This window comes from Desmodus rotundus, chromosome 5 (assembly GCF_022682495.2).
Source record: "Desmodus rotundus isolate HL8 chromosome 5, HLdesRot8A.1, whole genome shotgun sequence".
NCBI lineage: Eukaryota > Metazoa > Chordata > Mammalia > Chiroptera > Phyllostomidae > Desmodus > Desmodus rotundus.
In genome coordinates, this window is record NC_071391.1 from 87942158 (window position 1) to 87966091 (window position 23934).

The 23934-nt window shown below is 39.0% G+C and overlaps 1 protein-coding gene and 1 pseudogene across 7 annotated transcripts in view; both read right to left on the minus strand.

Annotated features, from left to right (window-relative positions):
* The window catches only part of SIK3 (SIK family kinase 3), a 307559-nt gene that overhangs the window by 226956 nt on the left and 56669 nt on the right, over positions 1 to 23934 (minus strand). The window lies entirely within an intron of this gene.
* On the minus strand, positions 5007 to 14544 carry LOC112314363 (heterogeneous nuclear ribonucleoprotein R pseudogene; annotated as a pseudogene).

Below are 23934 nucleotides of genomic sequence, written 5' to 3' on the forward strand. Positions count from 1 at the left end.
TCCTTTGTAGGTTAACTCTCTCTTTTCCTCTTGCTGCCTTTAAGATTCTCTCTTTACCTTTTATCTTGGGTAACTTAATGATGATGTGCCTTGGTGTGTTCCTTTTTGGGTCCAATTTCTTTGGGACTCTGGGCTTCCTGGACTTCCTGGAAGTCGATTTCCTTTGCCAGATTGAGGAAGTTCTCCTTCATTATTTGTTCAAATAAGTTTTCGACTTCTTGCTCTTCTCTTTCTGGCACCCCTATGATTCTGATGTTAGAGGGCTTAAAGTTGTCCCAGAGGTTCCTAAGCCTCTCCTCATGTTTTTGAATTCTTATTTCTTCATTCTGTTCCAGTTGGACATTTATTTCTTCCTCTTGTTCCAGATTGTTGATTTGAGTCCTGGTTTCCTTCCCTTCACTATTGGTTCCCTGTACATTTTGCTTTATTTCATTCTGGGTAGCCTTCATTTCTTCCTTCATTTTGTGACCGAGTTCAATCAGTTCTGTGAGCATCCTGATTACCAGTGTTTTGAACTCTGCATTAGATAGGTTGTCTATCCCCTCATCACTTAGCTCTTTTTCTGGAGTTTTGATCTGTTCTTTCATTTGGGCCATATTTCTTTGTTTCAGTGCATCTGTTATGTTGTAAGAGGGCAGGGCCTTAGGTATTCAGCAGGGCAAGGCAACCTCTTTGCTGGGTTGTGGCACTGTGGGGGAGGGGTCAGAGAGGGAACAATGCTGCTCGCTTGCTCTTCTCTAGCCCCACTTTCCAAGGAACTCTCTCATGTGAGACTGGGAGTTTCTCTCACCGTGACAACCCTGGAAGTATTTTACAGGTAGCTTTGAGTCTTTAGAGTTTCCCATTCAGCCAGCCCTGCCTTGCCTGGGTGGTCCAGTGCCTTGCCTTGCATCCCCTCTGCTCAGCTGCCTGTCTCCCATATCCACCCCTCCTACCGGTCTGGGTGAATATTTCTTTAACTCCTTGGTTGTCGGCATTTCATGTAGTTTGATTTTCTGGCACTTCTGGTTGTTTATTGTTTTTAAATTGGGTTATTCTTCTTTTGGTTGTGCGAGGAAGCAAAGCATTTCTACCTATGCCTCCATCTTGGCCAGAAACTCTCACAAGGTTGGGGGTTTTTTTAATTGTTGCCATTTACTGCCATTTACAAGAACTTTCCTACATAAACAAGATTTTTTTTTTGACACTGTATAACCAAAACACAAAAATAACCTAGAGCTCCCTAGAGCTCATCCAACATGACTGACTTTTTAAAAATTTCATAAATTTATAAAATAATTTATACTAAAATTCCACTTACACAGTTTCACACTTACTAGGGCTCCAGATAAAATTTCATTAGCAAAACCTCAGACTAGCTTCTCCTCAAAGAGCTCAGGAAACAAATTTTGGCTGCAAAATGTTATTTCAGGAAGCAACGTAATCAGAAGTGGTCTTACCTTCAATTTTTAAAATATCTAATATAACTGCAAATTCATCCAAGTTCAAAATATTTCAAAAACATATTTTGGTAAAAAAGACAATGAGTTGTTTTCCTCTCTGAATAACAAAATAATCCTAGGGAGGAAAATCAATGAGGCTCAACAATGAGAACTGTTTTGAATGAGAAAATAAAAACAGTAAAGAAAAAAAAGCAGAATTAAAAGGGAAAAATAAAAATTAAAACTGTTTCATCACAATTTTTTAAATTGCTAAATTAAGACAAAATAAATTATTTTCCATGACCTCACGCATAGCATATATGTGTATTTCCCTAAAATCCAAGAGACATCCTTGCTGGGCAAGACAGAAATAGGAAATAGAATTTTTGAAAATAATAATGTAAGTAATACATTGTTTCTTATAATCATATAAAGAACATGTTGTGTTTTCCTGATTGAGACACTGTGGTATAGGATATTTTGCAAAAAGTCCTCAGAAAAGAATAACTGTTAACAAAAGGGAATATGGATGCCATGGGTACAACTTTTGGGTTCAGGGCTCATACAAAATTTTAGAAGGCCCACTATGACTCTACTTAAAGTAGAGTTAGCATTCTGGCCTTGGTTATAGAACAATCAGAGCTCCTGAAAAAAGAAGCTGTTCAAGCTAAGGGACTAATATTTCATGTAAAATATATTAGGAAATAATTCAAGGTTTGTATTTTCCCCACAATTTGTTAACAGGGGATGGGGTGGAATGAAGATCTAAAAATATCCCCTCAAGAGTTCAGAATAGCTCCTTTAAAGTAGGATTTTAGACATTTTCTCCCAAACAAAATGACATATTTATTGTCATTATCCCATCCCAGGCAACTTTTATGAATGTAATACTAGTTCCACCAGAATTGTTACGTGCAAAGTCAGTATGGAAAATATATTAGACAAGTCTTTGGCAAAACAGGGCTTCCAACAGGGCAACGAAAAACATAAAATAACTCTGATGAAAACTGGGATATAATATAAATATATGTAAATTCCTTTTAAATTTGAAACCCCTAGTTCATTAAGAAAATCTTTAAAGGAAACTCAGAGTGCCATATCAATCAAGTCATTTATTTCTAATGTTACAGAGTGAGTGTAGCAAAATTAGAATGTGGTTTTTCTCTATATATTTTTATTTTTGGCACTATTACAGATGTCGCACCACCCCCTTTGCCCACTTCCACCCAACCCCCAGCCCCCTTCCTTCTGGCCATCACTACACTGTTGTCTGTATCCATGGGTTATACATATATGTTCTCTGGCTAATTCCTTCCCTTTCTTTCATTCATTACCCCCTCCCTGCTTCCCTCTCACAGCTGTCAATCTGGTCCCTATATCCTTGCCTCTGGTTCTATTTTGTTCATCAGTTTATTTTGTTAATTAGATTTCACAAATAAGTGAGTTCATGTAGTATTTGTCTTCCTTAGTATATGTTTTCTACAATAGTAACTAATCATGTAAGATCTTGAGTGTAAATGTTTGCTTGTTTACCTGCCCTTCCCCCCAGCTAAGTACTATACATCATTTGTTTCCATCTTTAAAATATTTGGTGGTAAAACTAAGCCTACGTAAAAGGACACTGTTATTTTCTCTTTAAAAAAAACCAAAAACCCTCAAGTTAAGTATTAATCTAGGAAGACTATGGTGCCTGGTCCTTACTCAGAATATTGGTTGGCTATCTCTTGTTGTAGGGGGGAAACTGCTTTTATCAAAGCTATAGGCAAACACAGCATGGCTTGAATAGTCTAAGATTCTGAGAGTTCTTATGAATTGTTCTAAAAGATCCTCCTGTCATTTGAAAGACCAGAAAACTTCCCAAGGAAAAATCAAGAGTCACTGTAAAATGTGTAGGGAATGATAAGTTAACACTCTTGTAAAACGGATAGGGAATGATAAATTAACAACAGTCCTCATCCTCTAGCAGCTTAAAAGTAACAATAAACAAATACAAAAATACCAGGAAGCAAAACAATATTAATTGCCAAAAGACCCCCAGACAATTAGGCTATCTGAGTTTAAAGCAGGGATGATCACTTGGGCCAGAATTAACTAAGCTCCCTAAAGCGGAGAAGCACTTAAGTGAGGCTGTCAGGAATAAGAGGTAGTACTAAGAAAGAGGAAGAACACTCAGGCCCTATACTTGTACTCCAGTCCTTACAATTCTTTTTTCTTTTTTTAATGATTTTAAAATTAGATTTTTTTTTATTATAAACATTTTTTTATTGCTTTTCAATTACAGTTGTCTGCCATTTTTTACCCTCCACCCTACCCCACCCCACCCCACCCCAGACAAACCCACCTCCCTCCCCCACCTACACCTTCCCTCTTGGTTTTGTCCATGTGTCCTTTATAGTACTTCCTGAAAACCACTCTCCCCACTGTCCCCTCCCCACTCCCCTCTGGTTATTGTTAGATTGTTCTTAACCTCAATGTCTCTGGTTGTATTTTGTTTGTTTCTTTCTTTTGTTGATTATGTTCCAGTTAAAGATGAGATCATATGGTATTTGTCCCTTACCGCCTGGCTTATTTCACTTAGCATAATGCTCTCCAGTTCCAACCATGCTGTATAGCAAAGGGTATAAGCTCCTTCTTTCTCTCTGCTGCGTAGAATTCAATTGTGTAAATGTACCGTAGTTTTTGGATCCACTCATTTGCTGATGGGCACTTAGGGTGCTTCCAGTACTTGGCTATTGTAAATTGTGCTGCTATGAACATTGGGGTGCACAGGTGCTTTTGGATTGGTGATTCAGGGTTCTTAGGGTGTAATCCCAGCAGTGGAATAGCTGGGTCAAAAGGCAGTTCCATTTTTAGTTTTCTGAAGAAATTCCATACTGTTTTCCACAGTGGCCTCACCAGTGTGCATTACCACCAACAATGCACTACGGTTCCCTTTTCTCCACATCCTCTCCAACATTTGTTTGTGGATTTGTTTATGTTGGCCACTCTGACCAGTGTGAAGTGGTACGTCATTGTGGTTTCAATTTGCATCTCTCTGGTGACAAGTGATGCTGAGCATCTTTTCATATGTCTCTGGGCCCTCTGTATGTCTTCCTTGGGGAAGTGTCTGTTCAAGTCCTTTGCCCATTTTTTAATTGGGTTGTCTGTCTTCCTGGAGTGGAGTCATGTGAGTTCTTTATATATTTTGGAAATGAGGCCCTTGTTTGAGGTATCATTGGCAAATATGTTTTCCCACACAGTTGGTTCTCTTTTCATTTTAATGCTGTTTTCTTTGGCCATGCAGAAGCTTTTTATTTTGATGAGGTTCCACCTTGTTTATTCCTTTCTTTATGTCCCTTGCTTTAGAGGATGTGTCTGTGAGGATGTTGCTGCGTGGAATGTCTGAGATTTTCCTGCCAATGTTTTCCTCTAGGACTTTCATGGTGTTGCGACTTATATTTAAGTCTTTTATCCACCTTGAATTTATTTTTGTGTATGGCATACGTTGGTGATTGAGTTTCATTTTTTTGCACGTAGCTGTCCAGATCTCCCAACACCATTTGTTGAAGAGGCTATTTTTGCTCCATTTTATGCTCCTGCCTCCTTCATCAAATATTAATTGACCGTAAAGACTTGGGTTTATTTCTGGGCTCTCTATTCTGTTCCATTGGTCTATGTGCCTGTTTTTATGCCAGTAACAGGCTGTTTTGACTACAGTGGCCTTGTAATACAGTTTAATATCAGGTATTGTGATCCCTCCTGCTTTGTTCTTCTTTCTCAAAATAGCTGCAGCTATTCGGGGTCGTTTATGGTTCCATATAAATTTATGAAATGTTTGTTCTATATCTGTGAAATATGTCATGGGTACATTAATAGGGATTGCATTGAATCTATAAATCGCTTTGGGTAATATGGCCATTTTGATGATGTTAATTCTTCCAATCCATGAGCATGATACATGCTTCCATTTGCTTGTGTCTTCCTTAATTTCTTTCTTCAGTGTTGTGTAGTTTTCTGAGAACAGGTCTTTTACCTCCTTGGCTAGGTTGATTCCTAGGTACTTTGTGTTTCTTGTTGCTATATCAAATGGGATTTTTTTCCTGATTTCTGTTTCTGCTGTTTCATTGTTGGTATACAGGAATGCCTTTGATTTCTGAGTATGGCTGCAAATTGCTACTTAAAGATGAAACAGTGAAGCCGATTTTTTTTGAACAATGTAGTAGATCTGGAGCCAATCGTGGCTTGCCAATATCATTTTCATGTCCTCACTTGTCTATTTCCACTGTTGCCCATAGGTATCCTGATAAAATTTCTGGTTGTCGTTATTGTAACCATAGTTACCGGAATAGTCACCACCTTGCTGAAGTGCCTGGTGAGTGATGGGTTGGGAACCCCAGTTCTGTTGGTTGTTGGTCTGATGGCACTTAGAATCAGGTTGGTTGTACCCATCTGCCTTTCTCTTGCCTCCTACATTGCCCCCACTATTGCCCCAAGCTCCACAGGAATCACGGCCTCTCTACTGTTGTGCAGGACCCCCTCTGCCACCCCTGGAGCCTTTTGGTGGTCCCAAAGGTGCCCCCCTCTGTGAATAGCCAGCTCTACCTCTTGGAGGTGGTGCTCCCTGCCCCCTTGGTGGTGGTGAAGCACCTCCCCCTCCCCTTCCTCCTTCTCTTCCTCTTACTGCATAGCCATCATCATAGCCGTAGTAGGGATCTTCATAGCCTCCACGATAGTCATGATAATCACAACCATAGTAATCATCATAGTAATCTTCATAGCCATAGTAATCTGGAGGGTAGCCATATCTACCTCTTCCCCCACCACGACCTCAACCTCTAATTGGAGGTGGCATGCGAGGAGGAGGGTGATAGTAATAATCTTTATACGCAGTGCTTCTGGAGGCCTGTCTAGCAGCTTGGCGTTCTTTCCTTTTCTTGTCTGGTGGCTTGGCTAAGACTTTTTCAATTTTTTCCCCTTCTATTTCTTTGCCATTCATTTCATCCATGGCCTTAACAGTGGCTCCTCTGTCTTCAAAATGAACAAATGCATAATCTTTCAACTTCTTCACCCTTTCAGGTTTTCCAAATTCAGAAAATGACTTTTCCAGTATTTCGTCTGTCACTGTAGTAGCCAAGTGTCTCACAAATAAAACTTTCACCTTAGCCATGACTTCTGGATCTGGTTCTTCCACAGGGTCAGCCCATTCAACTGTAACTACTTTTTCCCATACTTTTACCTTTCCGCTCATCAGCCCGCGTCTGGCTTGTGCTGCTGACTTGTGATCCTCATATTCAAGGAAGCAGAACCCCCAATTCTTCTTTTTGTCATCGGGTTGATGATAAAGAATAACGTCCACCAAACCCTCTGTGACTTTACTGAATTCTTCCAGAATGTTTTCTTTAGTCTTATTCTTTGGAATTGATCCAACAAAAAGCCTGTTGTTTGCCACAGAAATGCATACTCCCAGGTGTTTACCAGGATGAATTTCATAGCCGTCACACAGTTTAACACCTTCCTGTGCAGCTTCCTTTCCACAGAAGGTGATAAATGATACCCTCTGGTCTGACCAGACAGTGGATCCATCCTAAGACATAGATCCCAAATGGGACCAGCCTTTTCAAAAAGGGGCACCAACTCATCCTCATATAAATCTCTTGGTATTTTACCTACAAAGACTTCCCTTCCAATTCCAGGTTGCGTGCCAGAGTACACACTGTCTGGCGGAGGACCGCCATACTTCCTCTGCCCTGTGGTCACATCCAGGGTATAACCAATCCTCTCAAGCAAGGCCTTGATCTTTGCTTCATCAGGTCCCTTTGTAGATTCTTGCACCTTACTCCCCTGTTTCTCCCTTTGCCTGTAGGTCTTCATAACCCCACATAAAAATGCACTTTTGTTCTGAACATGTGATAAGTCACTTTCCTTGAACTGTTGTAGTACAGATAGAGGTCCTTCTTCATTAAATTCCCTGAGAGCATCAACTGCTCTTTCATCAAGATCGACATAAGCTACCAATCCTGCCTGAAATATTTCATCAAGTCTTTCTGCCACCTTCTGTGGGAGGCCTGACTCTATCAGTGTCTTGTAGTGTTCTGTGTGAGTTACACTGGAAGTATCCATTGGGTCTTCCTCTTCTTTTAACTGTACCACATTACCATTCACCTGATTAGCCATTTTATTATGCAGGGAAAAGCAGGGGCCGGTGGCCAGGCCCGTGAGAATCAGCATGAGGTGCTTTGAAAACGACTAGAAATGGCATGCACGCCCCCCCGCCCCCCCCCAGTCCTTACAATTCTTACTATGCAAAGAAAGCTACTTTGGAAGAAACGTGTACCTGACACCTTTTATCAGTGCTAAGAACTAATATGAATAAGGACAAAAAATAAATGTAATTGAATTCTTGGTTTCTGCCACTCTCAAATAAGAAGCAAACATCCAGACCTAGACTGGATAAAAACAAACCTCTATTGTTATCAGTTAGGGGCATGGGCCTGAGTGGGTCTGCCTAAGGCCAGCCAGTAGTGTAAGAGTACTTGACTTCACGTAGGAAAGATTTCACAACAGGAGTCCAGGTGACTATGAGGGTATGTTTATTAAAGCTGGGGGCAGTGAAACAAGGAAGGGCCTAATATAGAAGAAGCAACAGGAGAGCCTAGACAGGGCTGCCTTAACTTCCTGGGAAGTTAGAGAAAACCGGGCTTTGGAAACAGGCTAAGGGGATTAATTAGCCTGGGAGGAGCTACTGCTGCCTTTGGCTCCTCTGACTCCAAGTTTTAAGAGTTTAGGAGATGTATGTCTGTGGGGGAAGATGAGGGGAAAGGGAATGGAGCTAACTGCATCCTTTGTCTTAAGGCTTTTATCTCTTCCTTATAACGGGCAATCTCAGGGGAGGTCTCAGGGGAAGGTTTCAGCAGGATATTCATCAGTTCTCCATGTGTGCCCTTTCAGGGTCACGGTCTCCTCTGATTGGTCAGTGACGGGGCAAGGGATCCGATCCCAGTCATTGCGGTTGTCCTGTAGCCCACCAGGTTTTGCTGCTTTCCTGGGCCTGGAGCTAAAACACATCTGAGGCCTAGAAGGAAGGTGACCTTCTGTATCTCGCTGTAAATTGCTCAGCCATTGTGTTCAGCTACCTGTCTGAGCTGCCCTATCCCATTTGCCAAGGAATTTTCCTGGCTTCTTACTATCCTGCCCTTTTTTTTTTTTTCGGGGCGGGGGGCGTCATTTAGACATATTTTTGTTTTTATCTGTGTAGTTTCTAATAATATTTTAATTTTTTATGTTCTTACAGGTTGTCCCTATTTTCTCCTCCTTTGCCCTCCTCCCCCCATCCTGCCTTACTGACTCAGCTTAGAATCAGCTGTAAATGAAAGTTCTGGTTAAACAAAACAAACACTTGCTTTGAATGTGCCTCCTGTGTAAGTAGAGTAATTATCCTAGATAAAGAGACATATTCCAAGGTAGAAATTATAAAAGAGATGATAAACAAGGAGAAGGGGGAAAAATGCACGAAAACAACAGAACCAACAGAGCCAGTGGTTCAAATGCTGCCTGATTTCCTTGCCAAAAAAAAAAAGTTAATTTCTATACTAAACACCTTTCCTGTTTTCATGTGTTTTTTCAAACACTGAATGCATCAATAAATCATACCACTTAAGTAGTTCTGAGAAGTCTAACTTCTCTTTTCTGATATGTGTTCAGCGAGTCTGTTTTGTCTTATTTCTGAATCAAAAGAAAGCAGAAACCTTAGCCAGAATAACTTATGCCAGATATGTTAATTTATATATCAGACAATATTTTTAAAAGCAGAAACATCCTGTTTTGGGACATTTGACATGTCTTGGCCTGAAGACAACATTCTCCCATTCCAAGCACAATCTTCCTGTTTTCTCAGCCTCATCTGAATCTGCTCAACCAAGCAAAGAACTGCTCAAAGAAAATTTCTCGAAATACCAACTTTAATAATTTAGAGCCATATCAACATACTCCTGGCTCTATCTAGGATAAATTACTACAAGATTCTTTACTTGCAATGACTCCTCTTATCTTTAGTAATAATCTCCTATTTCTTATCTACACATGAATCAAAGCTAAGATTTTTCAAAATATCCCACATTCATTCAGGAACTCTCAGATCATTCTCAATACAGAAAAGTAGGAATCTGACTCGTAAGGGTATCGTTTTTAAAAAGCAAAATTATTAAAATAAACCTTACTTGATTAAGAAAAAAAGATACTGATTGTATTCATATCACAAACACCAAGAGGTCAAAGCTCAACAATGAGAAAATATTCAGAACAAACTGTTTATGACAGGCTTGCTATTAATGTATATGATGGTTATAGTGCATGCAGAGTGCAACGTACACTGGAATTCTTACTACATATCATAGAGAGAAATGTTTTCTATTTTCCTCATAAAATAGTGTAATTTAGGGAATTTTTATGTAAAGGCAATATTTTTATTTCAAATATAAGCATTTTGTGTTTATTTCAAAATATAACAGAAGGCAATAAGGAATAAGAGTTTTATGTTTATCAAAAGAGGCAATAAAAGCACTGAAAATCCCTGATCAGTGACTACAGCAACAAGCTGAGTTAACACAGCCAATGTCACCCACAGAAAATGAACTGACAGAGTAAGAAAACTGTTGGAACCTAGTATTTTGAGCTCTAATCTAGTGTTCACTTATTTGCCATGAAACAAATAAAACAAACTTAAACAAATAAACTGAATAAACTTAAGAAAACAAATAAACTTAATGTTGAATCACCATCTCCCCTAATTAGAAGATAATGTGAAGTGGTAAGAAAGGGGAAAAAAATCATAAAAAACAGATCCATGTAATACTTTAACTGACTAAAATCTGAATATCCAAGTTCAAAGGGCATTATCTTTTTTGAAAAGAAATAAGCAGCTAATCTTACATTAAGTAAAACCCGTTGTACTAAAGTAACATTTGTTGAGCACTTAATATGTACTAGGCATTATGCTAAGTGCTTTCCATGATAATCTAATTTAATGCTCACAAAGACACTAATGAAGTAGCTTTTGTTATTTCACAGAGGAGTAAAACAGAGAGAGGTTTAGAATGGTAAAGAAACTTGCCCAAACTGCTAATAAATGAAGAAGCTGAAACTTGCATCCAGATTTTCGGACTCCAAAGCCTGGACTCACCGCTATTCCCTCAGCAAGGAAAGCAGCAGTTTCAGGAAATACAAAATATCCCGCATCTCCACATATACCCATCTCTACCACTCCCTCCCATGACCCACCCACCTGAACTCTTGCTAACGTTCTTAGTCATTTAGAACTTATTACATAGCTAAATAAATGTCAGCTTCAAAAAGATGAAAAGTAACAACCCTGAGCCACAGCTGTCACCTCTTTTCCAAATCTTCCCTTGTTCTGTCATTCAAACACTCACTGAGCACCTACTATAGGAAGCAGTACTGTGCAGTGATTAAGAGCATGAGGTTGATTAGGTTCAAATTCTGGCCCCTGCAATACCTTAGTATGTTAACTCTGAGTTACCCTGCCTCATACTGCCTTCGTTTCCTCATCTATAAAATAAGGATACCCAGGGTACTATAGTAATGATTAATCATGTAAAGAACATAGAACAGTACCTGGCACTTGGTAAACAATAAACATTACTTGTGTTATTACTCTATATGAAGGAATAGTTAAGCTAGGAGCTTTGGGTGATATAGCAGGGTATGCCCTCTCTTCTCAAGCTTGCAATCTAAGACATGTGCATAAATAACCACAAACCAATCTGTAAATATCACTACAGGTGTCAGTAAATAAATGTTTTTGATTTGCCGAGGAGGAAGAGAGTACTTCTAGCTAAAGAGCTCGGGGGACATCTAAGACAAGGTGACAAAAGCTAGACCTTAATATAAAGGTAGAGAACATTCCAAGTACAGAATATACTCATGGGATAGTAAAAAAAGAATTGAGTTCAAGTGAAGAACTATGAGAGAGTAGTAGGAATAAACCTGAAATGTAGGCAAGATTAGCGGTCAGGTGATCAAGAAACACCAAGGTTCAAATATGGAGTCCACATAAATACTACATGCATACCATATTCAAAAAGGTAAACTAGTATTAATATTCCCCCAAGTGGAATACATATAGAAATTACAAACAGAGAATTCCCCCAATTTGGCAGGGGCAGGGATAGATAAAAAAAAGAATAGCAAAGCAACTAAATTTGAGAAAAGCTACAGGCTCCACCTCCATTTGTCTCTTCAAAGATTTACGAGGCACACTAGTATTTTAAGAGTACTCATATGCATATGTCTTATAGTAAAGAAATTCATTAATTGTATTTACTATTTTTTGTTCTGGAACTCTAACAGTTCCCAAACTTACTTAATGATTCTTTTCCTCCTGGAACATACATTTAAACATTGAGGGATACTATGGTTCTACAAAACTCATTCTGGGAAACTTTGATACTAGAATATCTGAAAAAAAAATGGGTTGTGTCTTACATGAGAGGAGGTATCTTTTAGTCCTATAACCATCTTTTAGAAAGACTTTTCCAAGATCATGACTACTCTGGAGGTCTCCCTTATTTTTTTTACCCTAAGTGGCAAATAAACCAACTGAAGAAGTACAATGAGTTATCATATTTCATTTTCTACTTTAAGAACAACAAAAATTTTAAGACTACACTCCAACAACTTGAAATAACTTCTAATTTCCTTTCCCAAAATGGTCCAAGTATTTCACAGATGTATTTTCCTTTTCTAATCAAGAAAGAGAGGTGGGGGGACGGAGGGAGAGAGACAGACTGGTAACGCCTGTTTATCCTTGCTATTTTTTCATGCCTTTTTAATCTTTTTCATTCCAATTTATCATTTTCTGTTCTTCTATCTATATGTGATTTTTCTTTTATTGGCTGACTTTTATCCTATGCACATCTGTCCTCTTTATTTCTCCCACAATGCTGTTCAAATTATTACTTGAGCCTGTGGAGTCTATTATGACCAGATAATGTGTTCAACCACTAATTAAGCGACAGCAGTGAGCGCATGTTGTAATTCCCCCATACTGACCCATAGTAGACACTGCCCACCTACCAAAACATTCCTCCCACTAAAACCACAGTGCTCTCAATAGCTAGTTCCAATCTCCTGAAGTGAAACCTATTTACAGGCATGTTCTCTATGTTCCCATTTGAATTCTTTAGATTCTACTGGCTGAAATGTGAAATATACTAGCAAACATAACCTACAAGTTAGAAAGGAAACACAGATGGTCTTGAAGACTGGAGTGGTCTCTGGTTGCACACCTACAAGTGTCTGGTTTTTAAAAGTCAGTACCTGCATCCAAAGTTCTTGAGACATAAAACAGGCCCTTGGCAAAATATCAACACCACAACCAGAACCCTCTGTACAGTTGGCACACATAAGGATGAATAAAAACAATGATATACTTGAAAAAACCCTGAAGTATATACCTTCTAGGTTGCTTTTCTCCATACTGACTACCTAAATTGTTTTCATTTCTTCACTGTGCTTTCTTCCTGAGTTGGATTTCATCTAAATATGAGTAACCACCTTGATTAAGGAAAATTGGCTAAAATGCTATAAAAGCAAGCCCTCTTTTACTCTCTTTCGGTTTAACCAAAAATGTAGAGTGCAGCAGCTTCAAGAAAATATAAAAATTAATTTAATAATGCTACATAACTAAGGTAGTTAAGTAAAATATTATTTACTTAATAGCCACTAAATTCTGTAATAAAATAATTGTTGGTATACTACTGCAGTTTGTATCTCATCATCTACTATAATGGAAGATTATGTATTGTGCAACAATTGTATTTGTTGAACCAGTAAATTCTAAAGTTACCATCACAAGTTATATATTCCCTTAGAATGGTGCGTCAATTTTTCCCTTTTAAAACCAAACTATGGGAGCTTCTGGACAAGATGGAGGTGTAGGTAGACACGCTGTGCCTCCTCACACAACCAAAAGGACAACAACAATTTAAAAACAAAAAACCACCAGAAATGACAGAAAATCGAACTGTATGGAAGTCCGACAACCAAGGAGATAAAGAAGAAACGTTCATCCAGACCAGTAGGAGGGGCGGAGATGGGCAGCCGGGACAGAGAGGACTTGCAGCAAGGCGGCGGGCAGCTGGTGGACCCAGCGAGGTGGTGGATTGTGGAACGGGGAAGGCCAGGTTGCAGCTAGTAGACCCCACAAGGTGGTGGCTGGCAGACCCTGCGGCCCCAACATTCCCACATAAATAAACCAGGAGGAACAGCAGGGGAGAAACAGACCACGCAGCCCAGGGCTCCAGCATGAGGAAATAAAGCCTCAAACCTCTGACTGAAAACACCCGTGGGGGTTGACGCAGCAGCAGGAGAAACTCCCAGACTCACAGGAGAGTTCACTGGAGAGAATCACAGGGGCCTAGAGCGTGCACAAGCCCACCCAATAGGGAATCAGCACTAGAGGGGCCCAATTTGATTGTGGGTATGGGGGGGGGGGGGAGTGACTGAAACCCAGCAGAGAGAACCAAAATGGCGGCGTAGGTAGACACACTGCGCCTCCTCCCACAATCAGAACTGACAGAAAATCCAATGGCAAGGAAGTCCGACGCCAAGGAAATAAAAAATAAACATTCATCCAGACCGGTAGGAGGGGCAGAGACGGGTACCGGGGCGGAGAGGACTCGTGTGGCCATGGCAGGACCAAGACTGGCGGAGGGTGGGATGAATGGGGCAGGCAGTCCGACCACTAGCAGACCCTGTGGCGCCACATTCCCGCACAGATAAACCGGACAAACGGCGGGGATCGGAGCAGACCTCGCAACCCAGGGCTCCAGCGCGGGGAAATAAAGCCTCAAACCTCTGATTGAAAATGCCCGTGGGGGTTGGGGCAGCAGCAGGAGAGACTCCCAGCGTCACAGGAGAGGTTGTTGGAGAGACCCACAGGGGCCTAGAGTGTGCACAAGCCCACCCACTCAGGAACCAGCACCAGAGGGGACCCGTTTGACTGTGGGTAGCGGAGTGAAAGATTGGGATCTGGAGGAGAGTGAAGCGGGCGCCATTGCTCCCTCTCGGCCCCTCCCCCACGTACCTCTTCACAGCGCAGCAATCAGCGTTACCCCACCCCGGTGAACACCTAGGGCTCCGCCCCTTTAAGTAACACACACTCCAAGGCAAAAAAAAAAAAAAAAGGCCCAAATGACAGAACACTTCAAAGCTCCAGAAAAAATACAACTAAGCGAGGAAGAGATAGCCAACCTATCGGATGCACAGTTCAAAACACTGGTTATCAAGACGCTCACAGAATTGGTTGAATCTGTTCGAAAACCAGATGAAAAAATGAAGCCTATGCTAAGACAAACAAAAGAAGATGTACAGGGAACCAATAGTGATGTGAAGGAAACTGGAACTCAAATCAACACTGTGGACCAGAAGGAAGAAAGAAACATCCAACCAGAAAAGAATGAAGAAAAAAGAACTGGGAAAAATGAGGAGAGGCTTAGGAACCTCCAGGACATCTTGAAACGTTCCAACATCTGAATTATAGGGGTACCAGAAGGACAAGAGGAAGAACAAAAAATTGAAAACTTATTTGAACAAACAATGAAGGAGAAATTCCCTTATCTGGCAAAGGAAATAGACTTCCGGGAAGTCCAGGAAGCTCAGAGAGTCCCAAAGAAGCTGGACCCAAGGAGAAACACACCAAGGCACATCATAATTACATTACCCAAGATTAAACGCAAGGACCTACATCCAAGATTACTGTATCCAGCAAAGCTATCATTTAGAATGGAAGGGCAGATAAAGTGCTTCTCAGATAAGGTCAAGTTAAAGAAGTTCATCATCACCAAGCCCTTATTATATGAAATGTTAAAGGGAGTTACCTAAGCAAAAGAAGATCAAAAATAGGAACAGTAAAAATGACAGCAAACTCACAGTTATTAACAACCACACCTAAAACAAAAACAAGAGCGAACTAGACAAACAACTAGAACAGGAACAGAACCATAGAGATGGAGATCACATGGAGGGTTGTCAATAGGGGAGGGGGAGGGGGGGGAAAGGTACAGAGAACAAGTAGCATAGATGATAGGTGGAAAATAGACAGGGGGAGGATAAGAATAGTGTAGGAAATGTAGAAGCCAAAGAACTTATAAATATGACCCATGGACATGAACCATAGGGGCGGAATGTGGGAGGGAGAGGGTGGAAAGGATGGAGTGGAGTGGGGGTGGGGGGGATGGGACAACTGTAATAGCATAATCAATAAATATATTGAAAAAAAAAAAACCCCAGCAGAGAGTGGAGCAAGCGCCATTGCTCCCCCTCGGCCCCTCCTCCACATACAGCATCACAGTGCAGCGACCAGCATTACCCTGCCCCGGTGAATACCTAAGGGTCCACCCCTTTATGTAACAGGCATGCCAAGACAAAAAAGATAGCCCAAATGAAAGAACAGATCAAAGCTCCAGAAAAAAATACAACTAAGCAATGAAGAGGTGGCCAACCTATCAGATGCACAGTTCAAAACACTGGTAAGAAGGAAGCTCACAGAATTGGTTGAATTTGTTCGAAAACTAGATGAAAAAATGAAGGTTATGCCAAGAGAAACAAAGGAAAACGTACAGGGAACCAATAGTGATGTGAAGGAAACTGGGACTCAAATCAATGGTGTGCACCAGAAGGAAGAAAGAAACATCCAACCAGAAAAGAATGAAGAAACAAGAATTCAGAAAAATGAGGATAGGCTTAGGAACCTCCAGGACATCTTGAAACGTTCCAACATCTGAATTATAGGGGTACCAGAAGGACAAGAGGAAGAGCAACAAATTGAAAACTTATTTGAACAAATAATGAAGGAGAACTTCCCTAATCTGGCAAAGGAAATCGACTTCCAGGAAGTCCCGGAAGCTCAGAGAGTCCCAAAGAAGCTGGACCCAAGGAGGAACACACCAAGGCACATCATAATTACATTAGCCAAGATTAAGCAGAAGGAGAGAATCTTAGAAGCAGCAAAAGAAAAGGACACAGTTACCTACAAAGGAGTTCCCATAAGACTGTCAGCTGCTTTCTCAAAAGAGACCTTACAGGCAAGAAGGGGCTGGAAAGAAGTATTCCAAGTCATGAAAGGCAAGGACCTACATCCAAGATTGCTCTATTCAGCAAAGCTTTCATTTAGAATGGAAGGGAAGATAAAGTGTTTCTCAGGATAAGGTCAAATTAAAGGAGGTCATCATCACCAAGCCCTTATTATATGAAATGTTAAAGGGATTTATCTAAGAAAAAGAAGATAGAGAATATGAACAGTAAAAATGACAGCAAACTCACAGTTATTAACAACCACACCTAAAACAAAAACTAAGCAAACAACTAGAACAGGAAAAGAATCACAGAAATGGAGATCACATGAAGGGTTATGAATAGGGGAGTGTGGGGGAGAAAGGGGGGAAGGTACAAAGAATAATTAGCATAAATGGTAGTTAGAAAATAGACAGGGGGAGGGTAAGAATAGTATAGGAAATGTAGAAGCCAAAGAACTTATATGTATGACCCATGGACATGAAGCATAGGGGGGGGAATGTGGGAGGGAGGGAGAAGGCAGGATGGAGTGACGGGTGGGATGGGACAACTGTAATAGCATAATCAATAAATATATTAAAAAATAAATAAATTAGAACAAAATGTGCCCACAAGAATTCCCCCAAACAGCCTCTATATCAAAATAACAAATTATTTACTTGATCAGTTTCCCTAACCTGTGAAATTGCAGAAAACAGTAGTTTTTGATTCTGCTAAAAGCACTGCACCCTATACCCACCCCCCAGTCACATACCATGTAACAACTCTGGAAACCAAGGAAAGGGAAAGGTTAGTAACTAAAAGAAAAATAGAACAAAGGAAACAGGACAACTTCTAAACTGCAACTTAATTATACTTTTTTCCATTTCAACATTAAATCCATATCTAACTTGTAAATGATAAAACCATATAAAAACAAAAGTTAAATTTGTCATCAGTTCCTCAACCTGAGTAGTTAGACTGTCCCCCTGAAACAATGAGATTTAAATAAAGTAAAAAAATAATACTGAAATCCATCGATACTCAACTCAACGAAGTAGCAAAAGCACTACCACTTACAAAACAAACTCCAAGTAACATTTCTGTGGACTTCCACAAAAATTCCTTGATTTTTATATTAACCATGCTTTAACAGACCTTGAACATAACAAAGCTTGGCTTCTGTATCATGCCACTAGTAGGATGAACTGAGCATTCTCATGTACAGAGCCCATGTCTTATTATTCAACCATATCTTGGCCTCCAAATCTAATTTCCATTTTCCCTAGTTCTGAACTGTACATATATTTTTTACAGTATTGTTATATTTACTTCCTGTCAACTACTTCAAACCCTTTGTAGAACAAAACACACCAAAATAATATTTTATTCACCTTTGTATCCAAAGCATTTAGTGCAATGCCTGACATAAGTTCTTAATTCATGTTTACTGACTTGAAGGCTATCGCCACAGTGCAGTTCTAGCTCAATAAAATATCTCAAATGCCCATAGCAAACCTTAGCAATATTAATTATTGACATGGACCAGAAGCCACATGAGTTTGCCTGACAGCATTTTTGTCAATGAATAAAGGAATGCCAACACTATTTTCAAAACTGTGCTCGTCCTTACATCTTTTCAAAGAAAACAAAGTAATCTTTTCATTTTTACATAACAAATATAAAAATCAAGTAGATGAAAGAGATTTCCAGATTTCTTTTTACTTACTTTTCTGTTTCTTTTCACTTTCTAGACTTTTTTTGGTAGATAATAAAGCAACCTATTAAATTTCTTCCAACTTTAGTATTTATAAATAGTAAACTCAGTGATCACAGCAGACCTATACCACTCTAATTCTATACACGGCCGGACACAGTATCTCTGTATTACTATAATTCTTGTTTACATAAGCTTATGAGTCCCAGTGACTATATTTTAATTATGACTCATTCAGGCAAGCCAAGACATACTACTAAACAAAAAGTGAACTGCTGACTTAAAGATGATACGAAACACAATAAAGTCTGCCAGGAAACAGTGTTTCCCTCTTTGGCATCAAAGGCAATGTACCAACCTACTTTAAAAATACACCTCCTAATGGTGATAGAAGGAGACTTGACTTGGGATGGTAAACACACACACAATACAGTGTACAGACGATGTGTTATAGAATTGTACAACTCAAACCCATATGATTTTATTAACAAATGTCACCTCAATAAATCTGATTGAAATGTTTAAAAAGAATATTTTCTTCAAACTAAGTAAAAAGAATCATAAAGTAAATCAAGTGCTTATTTTTAAGACCATAAATAAATAAATAAGCAAGCCTCTGCACCCCATATTATGTAGGGCCAAAAAAAGAATAAAAACCTTATGATCCAATCTGAGCATATACCTAAACGAGGCAAATCAGTCAAATTATCCAACAATATTGAGGATAATAAATAAAGAACAATAACATCTGCAAATCAGCCATAAGAACGTACTCAATTATCTTCTTGGCCACAAACAAGGGAATTAATGCTCCAGAAGGAACAGACATAAGAGATGAAGACTGGTGACAGCAGTTAAATAGATAATATTTGTATATGTTAAACTAGCAAAAGCTAATTCTGCAAACTTCAATATTCTTCTTAGCCTCCAAAGGTATGAAAGAGAGCAGAGTCTTCTATTCTAAAAGTTTAGAGAAGATTTGTCAACATATATCCAAATGTCTGCTTACTGATAAATCTGGTTACTGCTGAATCTCTCTCTCTGCTCACCAGCCAAGAGACTTGGGAGAATGAAAGCTACATACTGGCATCTCTCCTCTATGGCCTTCTATTCCACATCGGTTTACAGTTATTCTTGTACTACAAGAGTATTGGTTTCAGAATGTAAGCCTCATAAGCCCTTAGGAAAGCCACTCTAGTGGAATTGTTCCAGAGAGTTTCACTTTAGTTCCATAAAGAGCCTAAATAAGAGGCCCAGTACATAACAAGAGTGAACACTGCTGTACTGCTCTCTAACCTCTGACCTATAAAGTGCAAAGCCTAGAGCTGTCTATAATCCATAACCCATTTTAATATTCTTCTGGAACACTACAAAAATGTGGATTTCACCAAAGGCACTGGCATGAAGCCAAAACTGAAATTCTTGAATACTAATACTATGTACAATTTGTTCTAATTCTCAAAAAAGGTAAAGGAAAATCTTTTTTTTTTTTTTTTTTTTAATAAAAAGGGTAGTGGTGATGAGATCCACTCTGACGGACTATATAACAGCTTGTCTCAATCATACTTTGGACAAATAGTGAGTAGCAAGCTATTCTTCGCACAACATTACACAAAACAAATAATCTGTTCTGTTATTTTAGCGTGTATTTCTCAAAGTCTGCTACAGCTATCACTTCTACAACTAATGCACTGTAAAAAATTAAATAATATCAATAAAAAACATTATGAATTCAACTGATGGATTTGAAGTTTCAAAGCTAGATGATTATCTACTTTAAACTTTTTTTATATGAGGAAAACAAGAGTTCATATATATTGAGTGATTTGGCCAAGGTCACATACCCTATGCTAGAGTCAGGACAAGAACTAGGGTCTGCTGACTCCCATTCTCATGTTCCTTACAACCCCAGGAATTAGACAACAAGAGAAAGTCCTACTATTCATCAGTGTTAAGTGCAGTCGGCACTAGTCCTATCCATCTGTCTTTTAAAAGACACAATCCCTCTCTATTCTGCACAATTAGCCAATGTCAAAACAGACTATGTATAGCTAAATCACTACTTAACAGCCATTTTAACAAACATACCATAACACTGAGGCACAATGCCCATATTAAATAAACAGAAAGTATGACCCAGTAAAAGCTTTATTTAAGCCAACTTATGTGTATATGTCCCTAACTGCATCATTCAATTATGAAGCTCCTTGAGGGTAGAAAGCGATTCTTCTTCATCTCTACGTCCTTTAGATTAGAACATTATTCTTTAAAAGTTTTGCTCATATATGTCCCCTAAAACAAAAATGAAAGGATGAAAGCACCTCCATGAATGTTTTTAGGTTGATATCAAAAATTTTTCATCAAAATTTAAATAATTGCAAAGGCTGTCAGTAAATGACATTTTAAAACAGACATCTAAAGAAAACAAAAGAAAAAGGATGGAGGCATAGGTAGATACACTATGCCTCCTCCCACAACCAAAAGCAGCACAAATACAAATTTAAAAACAAAAATAACCAGTACTGCCAGAAAATCGAACTGTATCAAGTCCAACAACCAAGAATTTAAAGAAGAAACACTCATTCAGACTGGTAGGAGGGGCATCGATGGGCAGCCCAGGTGGAGAAGACACATTGAAAGGCAGTAGCTGGAGGACAAGGTGGGCAAGGCAGCGGCAGCTAGCAGACTGGGTGGTCCCACATTTGCCTGTAGAATAAACCAGGATAAACAACTGGGGAGCAAGACAGAGCGTGCAACTCAGGGTTCCAGCATGGGAAAAGAAAGTCTCAAAACCTCTGGCTGTAAAAATCTGTGGGGGTTGCGGTAGTGGGAGAAACTCCCAGCCTCACAGGAGAGTTCGTTGGAGAGATCCACAGGGTCCTAGAACATACACAAACCCACTCACCCAGGAATCAGCACCAGAAGGGCCCAATTTGCTTGTGGGTAGCTAGGAAAGTGACTGAAAGCTGGCCAAGAGCAGACCAAGTGCCACTGTTCCCTCTCAGACGCCTCCCCCACCAAAACACAGTGATGTGGGTTACCTAGCCCTAGTGAATAAATATGGCTCTGCCTCTTAAAATGTAACAGGCAAGCTGAGATTTAAAAAACGACCCAAATTAAAGAACAAATCAAAACTCCAAAAACAAAGAACTAAGTGATGAAGAGAGAGCCAACTTACCAGATGCAGAGTTCAAAATACTGGTAATCAGGACGCTCACAGAAATGGTTGAGTTTGGTCGCAAAACAGAGGAAAAAGTGAAGGCTATGTAAAGAAAAATAAAGGAAAATATACAGGGAACCAACACTGAAGGGAAGGAAATCGGGACTCAAATCAACAATTTGGAACAGAGGGAATAAATAAAAGTTCAAGTGGAACAGAATGAAGAAACAAAAATTAAAAAAACTGAGGAGAGGCTTAGGAACCTCCAGGACAACTTTAAACTTACCAACATCTGAATGATAGAAGTGCCAGAAGGATAGGAACAAGAGCAACAAATTGAAAACATATTTGCAAAAATACTGAAGAACTCCCCCAATCTGGCAAAGGGAATAGACTTCCAAGAAGTCCAGGAAGCTCAGAAAGTCCCAAAGAAGTTGGACCCAAGGAAGCACACACCAAGGCACATCATAATTACATTATCCAAGATTAAAGACAAAGAGAGATTGAATCATACAAGCAGTAAAAGAAAAGGAGACAGTTACCTACAAAGGAGGTCCCATACGGCTATCAGCTGATTTCGCAAAAGAGACCTTGCAGGCAAGAAGGGACTGGAAAGAAGTATTCAAAGTCATGAAAGGCAAGGACCTACAGCCAATTTACTCTATCCAGCAAAGCTATCATTTAGAATGGGAGGGCAGATAAAATGCTTCCCAGATAAGGTCAAGTGAAAAGAGTTCATCATCACCAAGCCCTTATTACAGGAAATGTTAGAGAGACTTATCTAAGAAAAAGATCAAAACTATGTACATTAAAAAAGGTGACAAACTCACAACTATCAACAACCAAACCTAAAAAAACAAACTAAGCAAACAACAAGAACAGGAACAGAATCACAGACATGGAGATCACATGGATGGTTATCAGTACAGAGATGGGAGGAAGGAGAATGAGGAAAAGAGGACAGGGAATAAGAAGCATAAACGGTAGGTACAAAATAGACAGGGCAAGGTTAAGAATAGTATAGGAAATGGAGAAGCCAAAGAACTTACATGTACGACCCATGGACATGAATGGAGGTTGGAGGGAAGGCTAGAAGGAATAAGGGTACCAGGTAAAGGGGGATAAAGGGAAGAAAAAAAATGGGACAACTGTAATAGCATAATCAATAAAATATTTCTTAAAAATTAAAGAAATACAAAATAAAAATAAAAACAATTATATCACTAATTTAAATGCATCCAATGAAATCTAAATACTTGAGCAATTTGATAACCATCATTCTCTATTTAATACATGTAAAAATTTAACAGTTTCCTGTATGAAATGTTATTTTTTCTTTGACATATTTGTTTTTTCTTCCACAGTATTTTATTTTAATGCAATTCTTTATCATACTTTAACATAATATATACATTCATTATTTTTATTATATTCAAAGTATTTCTTTTGGATTGAGTTACTGTTACTTGCAGTTGTTTAAAACTTATTTAATTGATTAAAACATGCAAATATATTCCGGATTTTTATAACTAAACCTAAGAAATAATTTCAGATTTTAAAGATGCAGTTCTCAATAAGATGTACATATACTTTAGTAAAGGGAAGCTCCACACTTGACAACCAAAGTTTCAACTATCCCTTTGTTGAATACTGGAGGATTTTATACCTCACAGAGAAACATGTATTGGGTTGGCCAAAAAGTCCGTATGGTTTTTGCCATAAAATAAGACATATTTTTAATTTTCACCAATAACTTAATTGATTTGGGTATTTTGAGTATGTTTCATGGGTGGTAGAACGTTGACTGTTCTCAATTAATGTCTCAATTTGATGGCTATCAACTTCAACTGGTCTACCTGACTGTGGAGCATCATCCACCATGAAATTTCTAGCACAAAACTTTGCAAACCACTTTTGACAGGTTTAATCAGTCATAGCACCTTCTCCATACACTCACAGCACACATCTTTTTACGCATAAGTTGCATTTTTCTTTCTTGAAATAATAAAGCATAATATGCAAAAAATATTGCATTTTCTTCCATCTTCAATGTTAAAATAGCTACACAAAAATTCACCAATTTCGCTAAATTTTTTTAAAATGCACGCTGACATGACAGGTGTCACAATACAAATGAATTGTTTCGAAGTTAAAGACAACTAAGCACTACTAAAGCCATCTTACAGAAAAGACCCAATGAACTTTTTGGCCAACCCAATACAGTGGTGAGATTCAAAAGCAGTGAAGTGAAAGATAGGACTCATTCTTTTTTCAACTGTAAGAAGACACAGAACTAAAGAGACGGTAGGAAAGGAGAACCAGCATTATGCCAATGTTGTCTTCAGACAAATCAGTTTTAGAAAAGAGAATAAATGAATGTTTTTTTAAAAAAAGGAAATTCTCTTAAAACTATCCAGCCTATGCACCTTTAGACCTGTAACTGATTTTTGGGGGGAGAGGGGTCCAATTTTTATTTGTTTGAGGGTAAGGTGAGATGGATCAATGTAAAACAGGTAAAACAGTGCCTGGCAAATAGCTCAGGTACTGTTACCTGGGCTATTAGGCAAATACCGTATTTTTCGGATTAT